Raw genomic sequence first — 13,670 nt, forward strand, 5'->3', positions numbered from 1 at the left:
AAGGCTCTGAGCTCGAAATTTTACCCGAACGCAGAGTACTCCCACCCCCCACATCCTAGGCTGGGATAGGAATAATTAGGAGTGAGGAGATGGAGGGATGCTGAAAACTGTTGTGGGACAAAGGACAGCACTGAACATAAACTCCTGCTTTTCTAGCGACAAGTGGATTCTGACTAACTTGATAGGCCATTGCATTCAAGAAATCAACAGATATGTCTGTGATTGGCTACATTGCTCAACACTGCAAAAACATGGTAGAAATAGAAACCTTTGACACAAACAGAAATATGTACAAGAGCATTTTCTAAATATGTATCTAAATATGACCCCTAATTCCCTGAGGCCCTAAGCGGCCAATTCTCTCACTTATTGGTTAAGTCTGCACCTGACTATTGCATAGTTCATTATTATCATTTACCTCAGTATCTCCAGCTGACAGTTTGGACTCTTCAGTCCATCAGAAAGAAGCTTCACTCCAGAATCCTGCAGGTCATTGTTTCTCAGATCCAGCTCTCTCAGGACAGAGTTTGAGGATTGAAAAACTAAAGACAAATTCTCACAACACTGAGCAGTGAGATTACATGTGGTAAATCTGAAGAAAAACACAGTAAAATTGAATATAGAATCTTAGCAGTGTGATTTTTTTTTTAAATAATGAACTTGTTGCAAAAAAAAAAAAAGTGTTTGAATTTAAACCTCAGTATCTTCAACTGACAGTTTGGACTCTTCAGTCCATCAGAAAGAAGCTTCACTCCAGAATCCTGCAGGCCATTGTTACTCAGGTCCAGCTCTCTCAGGACAGAGTTTGAGGATTGAAAAACTGAAGACAAATTCTCTCAACACTAAGCAGTGAGATTACATTTTGAAATTCTGAAGAAGAAAAACAATGTAATTGCATACAGAATAAATCTTTACAATGTGTTTAAAAAAAACTTATTGCAAAAAAATAAAATAAAGTATTTTAACTCAAACCTCAGTATCTCCAGCTGACAGTTAGGACTCTTCAATCCATCAGAAAGAAGCTTCACTCCAGAATCCTGCAGGTCATTGTTACTCAGGTCCAGCTCTCTCAGGACAGAGTTTGAGATTGTAGAGCTGAAGACAAACTCTCACAACACTGAGCAGTGAGATAACAGGATGAAAATCTGAAGAAGAAAAACAATGAAATTGCATACAGAATAAATCTTAGCAGTGTAATTTATTTAAATAATTAACTTATTGCAAAAAAAAAATCAAGTATTTGAACTCAAACCTCAGTATCTCCAGCTGACAGTTTGGACTCTTCAGTCCATCAGAAAGAAGCTCGACTCCAGAATCCAGCAGGTTATTGCTACTCAGGTCCAGCTCTCTCAGAACAGAGTTTGAGGACTGAAGAACTGAAGACAAATCCTCACAACACCGAGCAGTGAGATTACATGTGGAAAATCTGAAGAAGAAAAACACAATGTAATTGCATATAGAATAAATCTTAGCAGTGTGATTTTTTTAAATAATGAACTTATTGCAAAAGTAAAGTAGTTGAACTCAAACCTCAGTATCTCCAGCTGACAGTTTGGACTCTTCAGTCCATCAGAAAGAAGCTTCACTCCAGAATCCTGCAGGTAATTGTTACTCAGGTCCAGCTCTCTCAGGGCAGAGGTTGAGGATTGAAAGACTGTAGACAAATTCTCACAACACTGAGCAGTGATATTACAGCACTGCAGCCTGTACAGAGAACAAAACAAAGCAACAGTAATGCTTATTATCTAGCATTTATAATCTGGAGCCTGAAAAAAAAACTTTAACTGTAGTGATGTAAGCAAAGATTAAAAAAAAATATATAGTATACGTATTTATATTATCACACTCATTATATTTATTAACTTTTCTAAACAGTCTAGGCCAACAAGTAACCCATGTAAAATGAAGACCCAATTACAAAAGACTAACAGTGTATATAAATGAATGTAAAGGAGACTCTTACAGTGCTCTTCTGGTGTTTTTTACCACTGGCAGAAATCTCATCAGTGCTTCATTAGATCTTCTGTATTTCTGCAGTTCAAATGCCTCTTGAGCCTCTTCTGACATGAGGAGCACAAACACCAGACCAGACCACTGACCAGAGGAGAGATTCTTTGCTGAAAGATTTCCTGAGCTAAGAATCTTCTGGATTTCCTCTACAAAGTTATCTTTCAGTTCACTCAGACAGTGGAAGAGATTGATGGTCCTCTCTATTGATTCCTCCTTTTCTATTGTCTTTTTGATATAGTCAACAGTGTCTTCAACATTCTCTGTTTTGAGTTCCAGTCTTGGCAGTAGTTCCTTTAGGTCACTCTGATTGGACTCCAGTGAGAGACCCAGGAGGAACCTGAGGAAAAGGTCCAGGTGTCCATTCTCACTTTGTAAAGCCTTGTTGACTGCAGCCTTATGAAGCTGAAACTGAGGCTTTTTGGACAGTTTCCATGTCAGTTGTTCTTTCCATGTTAGTTTTCCTTTCCAGGATTGAAGAAATAGGTCCGCTTTCTCATCTTTGCCCATCAAAAACACGTAGAGAGCAGCAAGGAATTCCTGGACACTGAGATATACAAAGCTGAAAACACTTCTTGCTGCTACCTTTTCCTCCTGAAAGATCTGAGTGCATAACCCAGAGAACACAGACACTTCACTGATATCTAGTCCACATTCCTCAAGATCTTCTTTGTAGAAAATCAGATGTCCTTTCTCCAGCTTTTGAAAGGCCAGTTTCCCAAGCTTCAGAATAATCTGATCAAAAGACCTTGTATTGTCTTTAGGTTCAGGACTGTATTTTGTTTTCATTTGTTGCTGCTTAGTAAGAAAGAAGTTTATGTACATTCCTGTAAGAGTTGTGGGAGTTTTGTCATTGCTCTCTCGAGACAGTAGAGGCTGAAGAACAGTGAGAGAGATCCAGCAGAAGACAGGGATATGGCACATGATATAGAGACTCCTGGATTTCTTGATGTGACTGATGAGATTTCTAGCAACCTCTGGTCTGCTGTTTTTGTTGAAGTATTGCTCTTTCTGCTCATCATTAAATCCTCACACCTCTGTCACTTGATCAATGTATTCACGAGGTATCAGACTGGCTGCTGCTGGTCTGGATGTGATCCAGATGAGAGCAGAGGGAAGCAGATGTCTCTTGATCAGGCTTGTAACTATCTTGCTCACTGTTGTTATTTTGTGAACATCTGTAATTCTGTCACCCTCTTTAAATATCAAAGGGAAGCGACATTCATCCAGCCCATCAAAGATGAACAAAACTTTACCATCACCTTGAGGAAGAGAAGGCAGTTCTTCAGTACCATTAAAGACGTATTTGTGAAGCAGTCCCATGAGACTGCAATCGTTTGTGATAAAATTTAGCTCACGGAACGGCAGAGGTAAAATGAAGACTATATCCTGATTTTCTTTTCCTTCAGCCCAGTCAAGGATGAATTTATTGACAGAGACTGTTTTTCCCACTCCTGCAATCCCTATTGTCAGCAACTTTATGTTTTGTTGACCTTCAGGGACTTTGAAAATGTTAATGCAGTGGATTGGTTTGTCTTTGGCATCAAATAATGTCTCACCTCGTGTTCATTCACTCTTCCTCCAGTCTCATTCTCCACCACATATAAATCAATGTAGATATCATCCAGGTTTTTCTTATGACCCGTCTGTGAATTACCAACCAATATCCGCTGGTACTCCTGCTTAAATTTGTCCTTCAGTCTGAGGCTAATCTCATGAAGAGCAGCTTTACTGTATTCTGCATCTGAGCCTTTGAGAAAGAGGAGAAAAGTCAGCATAGAGCAAAGGATCAATTTGAATAAAGTTATAAAATCTTAAAATAAATTCTAACCTGGCCTTTGATTTCTATTGCAAAAAAATAACAAGCGTACATGTATGATTACTTGAACATAGTGCTTCCAATACATTAAAATTAATCACACTCATCTTTCAAGGGTTTACATGCACTATCTTACAGAGATTATGTTGAAACTCATGTCGTCACATGGATACCTTATATATCATAATCAATTTATTAACTTTATTTCACACTAATGATATATAGATATAAATATAGTTATTTTAGCTTGAAATAAGGTTGTTACAATTTATACATTTTTTGATACCAGTGAGATTTTATACTTCAACACCAATTTTGATGTTCTAGCCTAACTAAAGCTAGTAAAAATGTTCCCGGCTCTCAGACAAAGTGAGACTATTGAATCGAGTTCTCAATTGTTTTTCTAGGCATAAAAACTAAAGATACAAAAGATACACTTTCATGAGGGCACATCACTACAACTTCACATGTGTTACCGCAATAGTGATAATCCGAATCTCTGCCCGTTTATGGTATACCATTCATTCTTGTCATGATTGGTTTCAATCAAAACATTTCTGAATATTTTTTTAATTTCTATTTCTAGAGTGTTTACTGGATTGTTACAATTTGACTCAGATCATGTTTAAGCCATGCTGACTAAAGTCATTAAAAGTTATTTGTTTTCTTCTACTTAGAATTAACTACTTTAATTTACCCCAGCTCTGTTTTGATTCAGCTCCAACAGGGACGGATGCCTTCATATTGCTATCAGCCTCATCTGTGTGTGTGTGTGTGTGTGTGACAGAGAGAGAGAGAGAGAGAGAGAGAGAGAGAGAGAGAGAGAGAGAGAGAGAGAGAGAGAGAGAGATGATCACACACTGGGAAACATAAATAACACAAACACATCAGCAAAGCAAAGAGAAAAATTTAAGTCAAACCATCAAAGTCAATCACATCACAGTCACTGTGAATTAAATGTTACCTTGCTTGTGTTTGTTCTCCAGCTGCTTAGCCAGTTCATTCTGGTTCATCTTCCTCAAGATCTCCACCATGATCTTCACAGCTTCTTCTGGTCCAAAACGTGCTACCATCTTATCCACAGTTTTTAATATATTTGCATTCTCCATTTCAGAATTTGATATATGATTATCATTTTTTAAGTGCCATTGAAACCGCTCCAGGTCATCTGTTACCAGGTCCATCAGTGAGTTCATGAGCAGATCTTTAACAGACGCCATCGTCCTTCACAGCTTCACAGCTGAAAGACAAGAATAAAAAGATCTTTATTTGTTTAACTCTTAACATGTGGACCTAATCCAGGGGTGCCCAATCCTGCTCCTGCCGATCGACTGTCCTGCACAGTTCATCTCCAACCCAAATCAAACACACCTGAAGCAACCAATTAAGGTCTTCAGGATCACTTGAAAATTAAAGGCAGGTGTGTTTGATTAGGGTTGGAGATGAACTGTGCAGGACAGTCGATCGGCAGGAGCAGGATTGGGCACCCCTGACCTAAGCGCTCGAATGTTCCCGCGGCAGTAAAATTGCAGGTGTGTATTTGCTGCCCTTTAACTCTAAGAGGCGCTACAATCACAGACTTTGAAAAGTGTCAGTTTATTCTATCTATTGCGTAATCTGACGCGGCTCGTTGAGAACTGGCCAGCAGATAAATTCAAGTGAAACATTATAGTTAAACAAATTCATAATCCTAATTAGTGTTTTCACGATACTAGAATTTCTAACTTCGATACGATACCTTGTAAAATATCGATATTCGATACCATTTTCGATACCACGGACAAAAAAACTGCCATAATATTCAGGGGGTATATTTTTTAATTTAAAGCTAAATATAACAAGGTATATTTTACATGAACAAAAATGTCCTGAGGTAGTGCACTTGTTCAAAAGCATAAATGCTGGTTAATACATTAACGTTATTTGATGAACAGATTTAAACACAAACGTGCGTGCATCACATGCGAAAACAATGCTCACTGGATCGACATGAAGTAAAGTCAAGTCACCTTTATTTATATAGTGCTTTTAACAATACAGATTGTGTCAAAGCACTTAAAAGTATCAAATTGGAGGATAGAGTGTCAGTAATGTATAATAATAAGATTAGGGGAGAGTGGGGTGATTTGTGCCAGGGGGGGAAGTAGTTCCACCCCTTGTTCTGGAAAACCATAGAATAATTTGGTCATGTGACCACATAATTTTGAAAAGCAATCAATTTTACTCATCCTCCAAAGAAGAGAGATACATGGCATGAGAGTTAAGCAAATTTTAGTGCAAAAAACTGTTTTTTCCCTTTCAAAGTAAATTTTCTATGATTAAGGTTTTTTGATTGTAGTGTCTGGACAATTATAGACAAGTTTGAAAACATTTCACACATGTTTTAGTGCTTTAGTAGGCTACACAATGAGTCTATACAGTTAGAATGATGTTAGCTCTTAACTGCTGGATCATGCTAATTATTCAAACTTTTGGGTCTGGGGTGATTTGTGCCAAAGGGCATGGGGTAAGTTGTGCCAGATCCAGACCACCTAGAGACCTACATACTCACAGGGGATAATCTTGAGAAGTGAGGAGATGGGCTGGCCTCATCAGTGTTTGACTTAGGCCTACCTGTTATTTGTTTAATTTAGGTAACACTGATTTCAGTTTTGAGTTTGCACTATGTTAATAAAGAGAAGTTTTATTCAGTTTTTAAGAGGCTAAGTCACAATAGGATGTTTAGAAATTAGCCTAGTAACTTTATTCTTATGTTACATAATTGACAGACAGTGCTATGTCAACAGGCATCTATTGCCAAAGCCTTTTTTGCCTGAAATGATTCACAAATATCATATATTGTGTTGCTATGGTGCTCTAAATGGTTGCTAGGGCGTAGCTTGATAGCTTCACAATGATCCTGAGAGACTGATTGGTCGTCTGAGTAAAATGAGCCCGCCCCCTTGTCTCTGTGACACTGTGATCCAGAGTTGTGTTCAATACAAAATCCCTATGCAATTGACCATAGTAGGAAAAACGCATGCTATGGTATTCCAGGGTGACAATATCTAAATAAACCTTAAATTAGTAATTTTGTATTGAATTTGTCTTGCTTTCATATAGCATACGGTTCATAACAGTAAAATGTTCTGTTTTACTTCAGAAAGCACTGGCACAATTTACCCCAACATATTTCCCCAAAAGGCACAACTTACCCCGCACCAGGGGCAAGTTGTGCCATGAGACCACTTTTTTTCCCAAAAGCTATATTTCTGAAACTATTTATTTCAGATCCAAAGTTATTATTCTCAGGGATGCACAACATCCTGAAATACATGTACATCCTTAAGTTGAAGGCATTACTGTCATGGCCTCACTTTAAAGTCACTTTGAGTAAAAACTGGCACAACTCACCCCACTCTCCCCTAAACATTACATTTTCAGTTAAAGGCATTTCATTATTGAATTCAGAGATGTCATTGTCTAGCTCAGTTTAGTTTAATTAGTATCTCTGTGTAATCAAATCGATGATAATCGCTAATGAAAGCAAATTGCAGAACTAAATAATAATTTTTTGAATAAAGTTAAATAAGCACAAGTTAATTTATATTTGACCACAGTTAAAATGTAAAAAGATTCCTCAGTCAGATTATATTAACTTTAAGAATTACGGTGAAAAAAACGAGACAACACACACTCATATCAACAACAATACTAGGCCATCCCTGGTAACCCACGAGAGCGCCACAAGTTTATCCTCCATCATTCAATCCAAGGCCATTCAATCGATTGGACAGCGGAAAAAAACACAATGATGTCAGGCGCTTTTTCCGCTCGGAGTTGCTTTTTTTTCAACTTCAAAAATGCGAGGCGCAGCAGGCGCATAACCCAATTGAGCCATAGGAAACCAATTGAAAATAGGCGCCTCTCACTGCAAAAAAATGTGTCAGGTGTGATCGGCCCCTTAGAGGTGTTAGCGCCTTTTGTTAGCACTGCTCTGTAGCATCTCATATTGGCTTGCTTGTGTCCTTCGGCTTTTCATGTTCATTTGCTTCATATCCAAAATATTTCCAGATAGCTCTCCTGCTGTGTTCTTTATCAACCAAAGCCGGTTGCGGGGGCGCGGCACTCACCATCTTTCCATTCATTTCACTTTTGCTATTTAACCAGAGCAAATGAGACGAGTGCGTGTGTGGTGTTTGTCAAAGCGCCTTTGGAGAGAAGTGAAAGTGACAGCTCGGGAAATTAGTATTGGTACCGTTCAGATATTTCAGTATCGATATTTATCGAAATATCAATATTTTTGACAACACTAATCCCAGTACTGAAATTACAGTACAAATTTAGAACTGAAACAAATGTAGGCGTCTATTATTGCATTAAATATAAGCAAAGTAGGCTAAACATTATCATTGTGTGCCCAGTTTTTCTATAGGCTAATTTAGAAAGGCTATGCATGGAAAGGTTATGTGTCTTATACTTAATGTTGTTTTAATTTGTTAGTAGGCCTAGATTTATGAACTGAAACAAAACCATGAAAAAATTTAAACTAAATGATCGTAAAATTATAACATTGATCAGGACTTGCTAACTGATGTTAGTCGGCAGCATTCTTTATTCAGAATGAAATAGGTGCACAGTAGGTAGTTTTGATTAGCATAATTTTCTTTAAGAAATAATGAAAACATTCAACATATGTGGCGACGTGGTGGTTACTCTGAGGGTTTAGCAAGAACAATTTAAAGTTTAAACCAGGGACGACCAGGGACGTAAATCCCTGTCCCCCTGAGACGGTCACAATTACTGCATCATGTGTTTGGGCTTAAAACACGCTGAAGCAGCTTTTGTGGATAGTTTGTGTTCTCACTGTGAGAACATGACTGTCTCAGTGTTAAGATCAAGACTCGCCTTCGTTTGCGAAGGTGGAGTCCTCATTTCTACACCGCACTCTCGGGTGCCGTGTGAGGTGAGTGATTATAGGATAGTGATGGAGTTTCCGCCCGGTAACCATTCCTCACAGAATGTGGACGCCACACGATTCCATCACACCGATACCGAAGGATTCCGGAGTGCGCTGACGATCGCTGCATCTGAGGGTGAGCTGTACTCTGGAGAGGATGATTCACCCACATTGCTCCCTTCACGGAGTACAACGTTGCCTGAGTCGGATCCACAGTTATCAGCTATGCTGAAATGGGCCGTCGTGGTGGTCGGGCTCGAGTGGAACCCTCCACCGTGTCCCGCTCAGTGTTGTGGTTGCTTGATTGGTTTCTCAGGGCCGGTTGGGCTGGTTCTCAGCCCACCACCCGAGTACCTTTCTTTCCCGAGGTGCATGGAGAACTGACCAGGTCATGGATGGCACCTTTTACTGCTGGAAACGAGCTGGATAGCTTCTCCCCTCACTATACTTGAAGGAGGAGCAGTGAGAGGTTACATGGCTGTCCCACACACCATCAGGGAGGAAGAGGAGCAGGTCTTATTGGCTCAACCGGACCTGGTTTTCCGAACTCGTGCTCCTCTCGTCAGCCCCTCTCTGGCCCATTCCTCTGAGGGAGGACCTTCTATCTCAGGGACGAGGAACCATATGGCACCCGCGTCCAGACCTCTGGATATTTCAGGTCTGATTTCAAGAGGTTCTATGGGGTCTACCACAAGCAGTCGTAGACACCATCGCCTCTGCAAGAGCACCCTCCACGAGGCATGCTTATGCATTGATGTGGAACCTGTTCGTCGATTGGTGTTCTTCTCTCAGAGAAGACCCCCGAAATTGCTTGGTTGGGACTGTGCTTTCTTTACTGCAAGAGGGGTTGGAGCGAAGACTTTCCAAGGCTCTCAAAGTGTTTGTTGCCTCTATTGGTGCACATCACAATGCAGTGGATGGGAAATCCATAGGGAAGCACAACCTGATAGTCATGTTCATCAGGCGAGCAAGGAGATTGAATCCACCTCGCGTCCCTTCCATACCCTCTCGGGACTTATCTCTGGTGCTAACCGCACTGCAGAGACCTCCCATTGAGCCACTGCAGTCAGTGGAGTTAAAAATTCTGTCAAGGACAGTTCTCCTGCTTGCACTGGCTTCCATCAATAGGGTAAGGGACCTGCACGCTTTTTCGGTCGATGAATCGTGCCTGGAATTTAGCCAGCTAACTATCATATTATTTTGAGACCCTAGCCTGGATATGTTCCAATGTGATAGTCCAATCTTGATTAGGTCAGTGTGGCTGTTCTTGTTCGTAAGACCTTGACATGGGAATGTTACGAAAAACACTAACGAGAAACATAAATAAATGACCAAACATTCTGTGACAGCAGAGGCCAGCAGAAGGAAAGGCTGTCTCCAGGCAGAGGTTGGCCCACTGGATAGTGGATGTCATCATCTTGGTGTATGAATCCCAAGATGTACCTTGTCCCCCGGGACTGCGAGCTCACTCCACACGGAGAGCAACACCTGACACGTTCTCTAGGTTCTATAGCCTATGTGTCAAGCCAGTTGCTTCCTGTGTGTTCTCTTCACATAGAAGCCAGTAACACAGTAAGCACATTTGTTGGCTGGATACATGCTCCATTGCTTCAGTGAGTTCTGCTTGAGAACCCTGTAGTTCCTCCAATTACCCTTTGGCATGGGACGTAGCGGAGCGTCTGGTGCAATGGCCTAACACTTGTAAGCTAATGTAACTCGTGGTAGGCTGGGTCCATATGTTGTATCCCCCTCGAGGATCCATATGTGTATGTCCACAATACGGTTCCCAAAAATTCGAGCCTGTGTCTTCCGTTGGCAGTGTTTGCCCTGCCACCTCTGATGGCTCCCCCCGTCAAACGGCTGGAGCCATCTCAGTTACATTCTCAGTTGTACTGCCTGAATCTTCGCCCAGTCAATATGTGTATTCTCCACAGTTATCCCAATCAGTCGACACGTAGACTACGTCTCCATTCCATCCTTCAGGTAATGAGGGTTACACAAGAAACCGAGACCTTTTAAATAATGTCTTGTCCCGTCATTGTCGCTTATCAATTATGTAATATTCGTGCTATTCTCGGTTTCCGCTTGTATAAACCATAGAAATATATACATAGATACATCATTAGCATCCGTTTCAGTGAACTGCTATATGCAAGCAGCTAATGAGGATCTATGTATATATTTCTATGATACAATATCTCGCAGGCTGCTGTTGTGTCGTTCAGTCATCATGGTTCACGATAATTGATTGCGAGTACAGAACATCCCCAAAAAACGTAGATCAACTGAGGCAAGCAGGCTTTGGGACAAACGGAGAAATAAAACAAGGATCAATATCGGCTTAGATATTCAATATTGGTTACATTGACCATAAAATACACAGTATCAAAAAAAATAATAGAATTAAAAGACACTACACAAGACAGTATATCATTCACACAATGTTCTGGGATGCAAGTTCATTTATAGATCAGTTTGTCTATAGGAAAGTCTGTTTTAAGGTCAATGTCTGTCTTTCCTATGGCCTCTGTCTTGACCACATAACCACATTTTTAACAAAAATAAAACCATCTTATCTGATGAAAGTCATGGTTCTTGCCCTAGTTGGGGGATGGGACCATAGATCCAAGAGTGAGTTGTAAAGATTATTTGTTTATAATCTTTTTTAAGATTACGCCTCACTTGCGCACACGAACAGTTCTATCGTAAGCAATGAGTATGGATATTGGAACACGAGTTAAATACAAAGCCTTGTTTACATTGTGAATAATAGTTTAGCAACCACATGTTACATGGCAAATATGGAATCATTTCTTGCTGAATGAGGTAAGCCCAATTTAGTCCTTTTGGCTTGACGTTTGTAGGCTATTCTGTTTAATATATTTTATTTTATAATATTATATTTATATAATTTAACAGCTTATTTTCTGTTTACTTATTATTCTGTTCTGAGTACTGTTGAAGGATTTGTTGTGGAATGAGAGGAAATAGCCCAGGCTATGTTTGTAATGTTTGTAAATATTTTGTTTTATTTGCCAGTTATTAATAAACATATAAATTAACCTCGCAATTGGGCAAAAAATTTCATTAACCGTGTTTTTGTTGTAAGATCTATATTTATTTCATGAGATTACTTCCTATTCTTGGCCAGGTTCTGTTTCCCCATGTCTTAAACTAGGGGCGAGACTTATAAACCGTGAATATTTAGGGGCGTGATATTCAATGACGATTGTTATCAGCCGCTACATTTATCAACGTAAGATGATTTTTGTGCTTGGATCTGCGCTCGTTTCTATGTTAGATTGATAAATGTGACCCATTATCTTAACCCTCTGAGGTCGACAAACGCGCCGGCGCATTTTGCTGGATTTTCTTCACATAGCAGAACAATAAACTTAAATTACTCCGTCATTTATGGTCATACAGAAAAAAGAAATATGAAAAAAAAATCTGTGTGATGTCTACTTTTGTATGTGTCCACTTACAATCAAATCAAAACATTCTGCTTTTGTTAAATAAAGAAAATAAACAGGGTGTGCTTTCTGCCTCTCCGTCTCGGTGAACTTTTTTTCTTGAGCACGTCTATAAACTGAAACAAAACTCAGCGAATACTTGTCACACATTTATGAGCCATATGTTTTTATAAACATTTAAGTGTGTACTTTTAAATGATCGGATTCAAACTGAAAACAAATATTCTCTGTTTAATTAATTTGTATAAAACCAACGAGATGTCCAGTATCTCAAATGCTTGCTCATTATTTTTAATTTGACCACGCCCACACGCGCAAAAGAGATTGACATGCAAATCTCCACATGGAACGCGAACGCGCTCATTACCTCAAAAACAAAGCACCAAACTTCATAAGTCTCTGCTTTTCGTCGAGTTTGGAAGATGAGCTTACATTGGATTTACCTCAGAAAAAGAAGAACGCCATTTGAAGACAAGAAAGATGTAAGGCAAGAAATTCTTAATTATTAGTTAAAGGGTACATAACATGCACAGTTTCACCTAATCTCATGTTAATCTTGAGTACCTATAGAGTAGTAGTGCATCGTTAATATCTCAAAAAAGTGTTTAGTTTTATTATATTTAGAAAAGAAAAATACAGCTTTCCGATTCTCTCCGGAAAAAAGCCGAGGTCCTGGAGGCGGAGCTATAGAGTCAAGCGGTAGTTCTTGATTTCCAGCAAAAGACAGAAATCTGATCCAGTTGTACTTACATGAATGGGGTCTTTTATCACTGGGACCGCTCCACGTTTTAATAGCAAACGATTTGCAAATCCAGCGTTGACCTGAGCCTTGTTAATAAAACATTCGTCACTGAAACGACCAGAACACACAACCGCACTTCCTACACTCCGTTGCTGCCCCGGAAAAACAAACTGCATCCACTGTTCCTGTAACACTGGGTTCTTTGGAAAACTGAACATGGTAAGCTTTCCCTCACATCCAAATACACACTTTTTTGGAGACATTCTTGAACAAATCCTATGCAGCGCTGCCGATGATTTCCTGTTGAAGCGCGTTGATGTGCGCGGTCTCGCTCTCCTCTAGTCGACATGCTTGCGGGCGAGCTTTTCCGAGAGAAATGCTCATATAAGGAGTTGCACTCTGATCTACGTCATTAGATCCACGATCTAAAAAAAAAACAGCCGAAACTTGTACCAACCCGGAAGTAAGATTTTCAGCATAGAAATTCTCCGTTATTCGTTCAAAATATTTTTTTAAAACTTTGCCCATGTTTAGCATGAGAATCTGTCTCTTTAACACTGTAAACAACTCTGAATACATGAAACACCATTGTACCCCCCCTTTAATGTTATTGTTGCATAAACTTCACATTGCAGTTGAACTGTTGCTAGATATATGGTGAATATTATAATATTTAGACCCGTGTTTGCT

At 39.6% G+C, this 13,670-nt stretch overlaps 1 protein-coding gene and 1 pseudogene across 4 annotated transcripts in view; both read right to left on the bottom strand.

Moving 5' to 3' along the window:
* Nucleotides 1-13,670, bottom strand: part of LOC307157330 (uncharacterized protein) — a 599,307-nt gene that overhangs the window by 185,367 nt on the left and 400,270 nt on the right. The gene's annotated exons all lie outside the window — the stretch shown is intronic.
* LOC307156991 (NACHT, LRR and PYD domains-containing protein 3-like) lies at nucleotides 415-5,046 on the bottom strand (annotated as a pseudogene). The gene is made up of 6 exons: nucleotides 4,791-5,046; nucleotides 1,964-3,757; nucleotides 1,531-1,704; nucleotides 938-1,145; nucleotides 697-835; nucleotides 415-592 (listed from the first exon to the last, which is right to left on the bottom strand). The product of its transcript is annotated as an NACHT, LRR and PYD domains-containing protein 3-like (transcript).

The sequence above is a fragment of the Squalius cephalus genome, assembly GCF_949319135.1.
Source record: "Squalius cephalus genome assembly, chromosome: 4".
Classification (NCBI taxonomy): Eukaryota; Metazoa; Chordata; class Actinopteri; order Cypriniformes; family Leuciscidae; genus Squalius; species Squalius cephalus.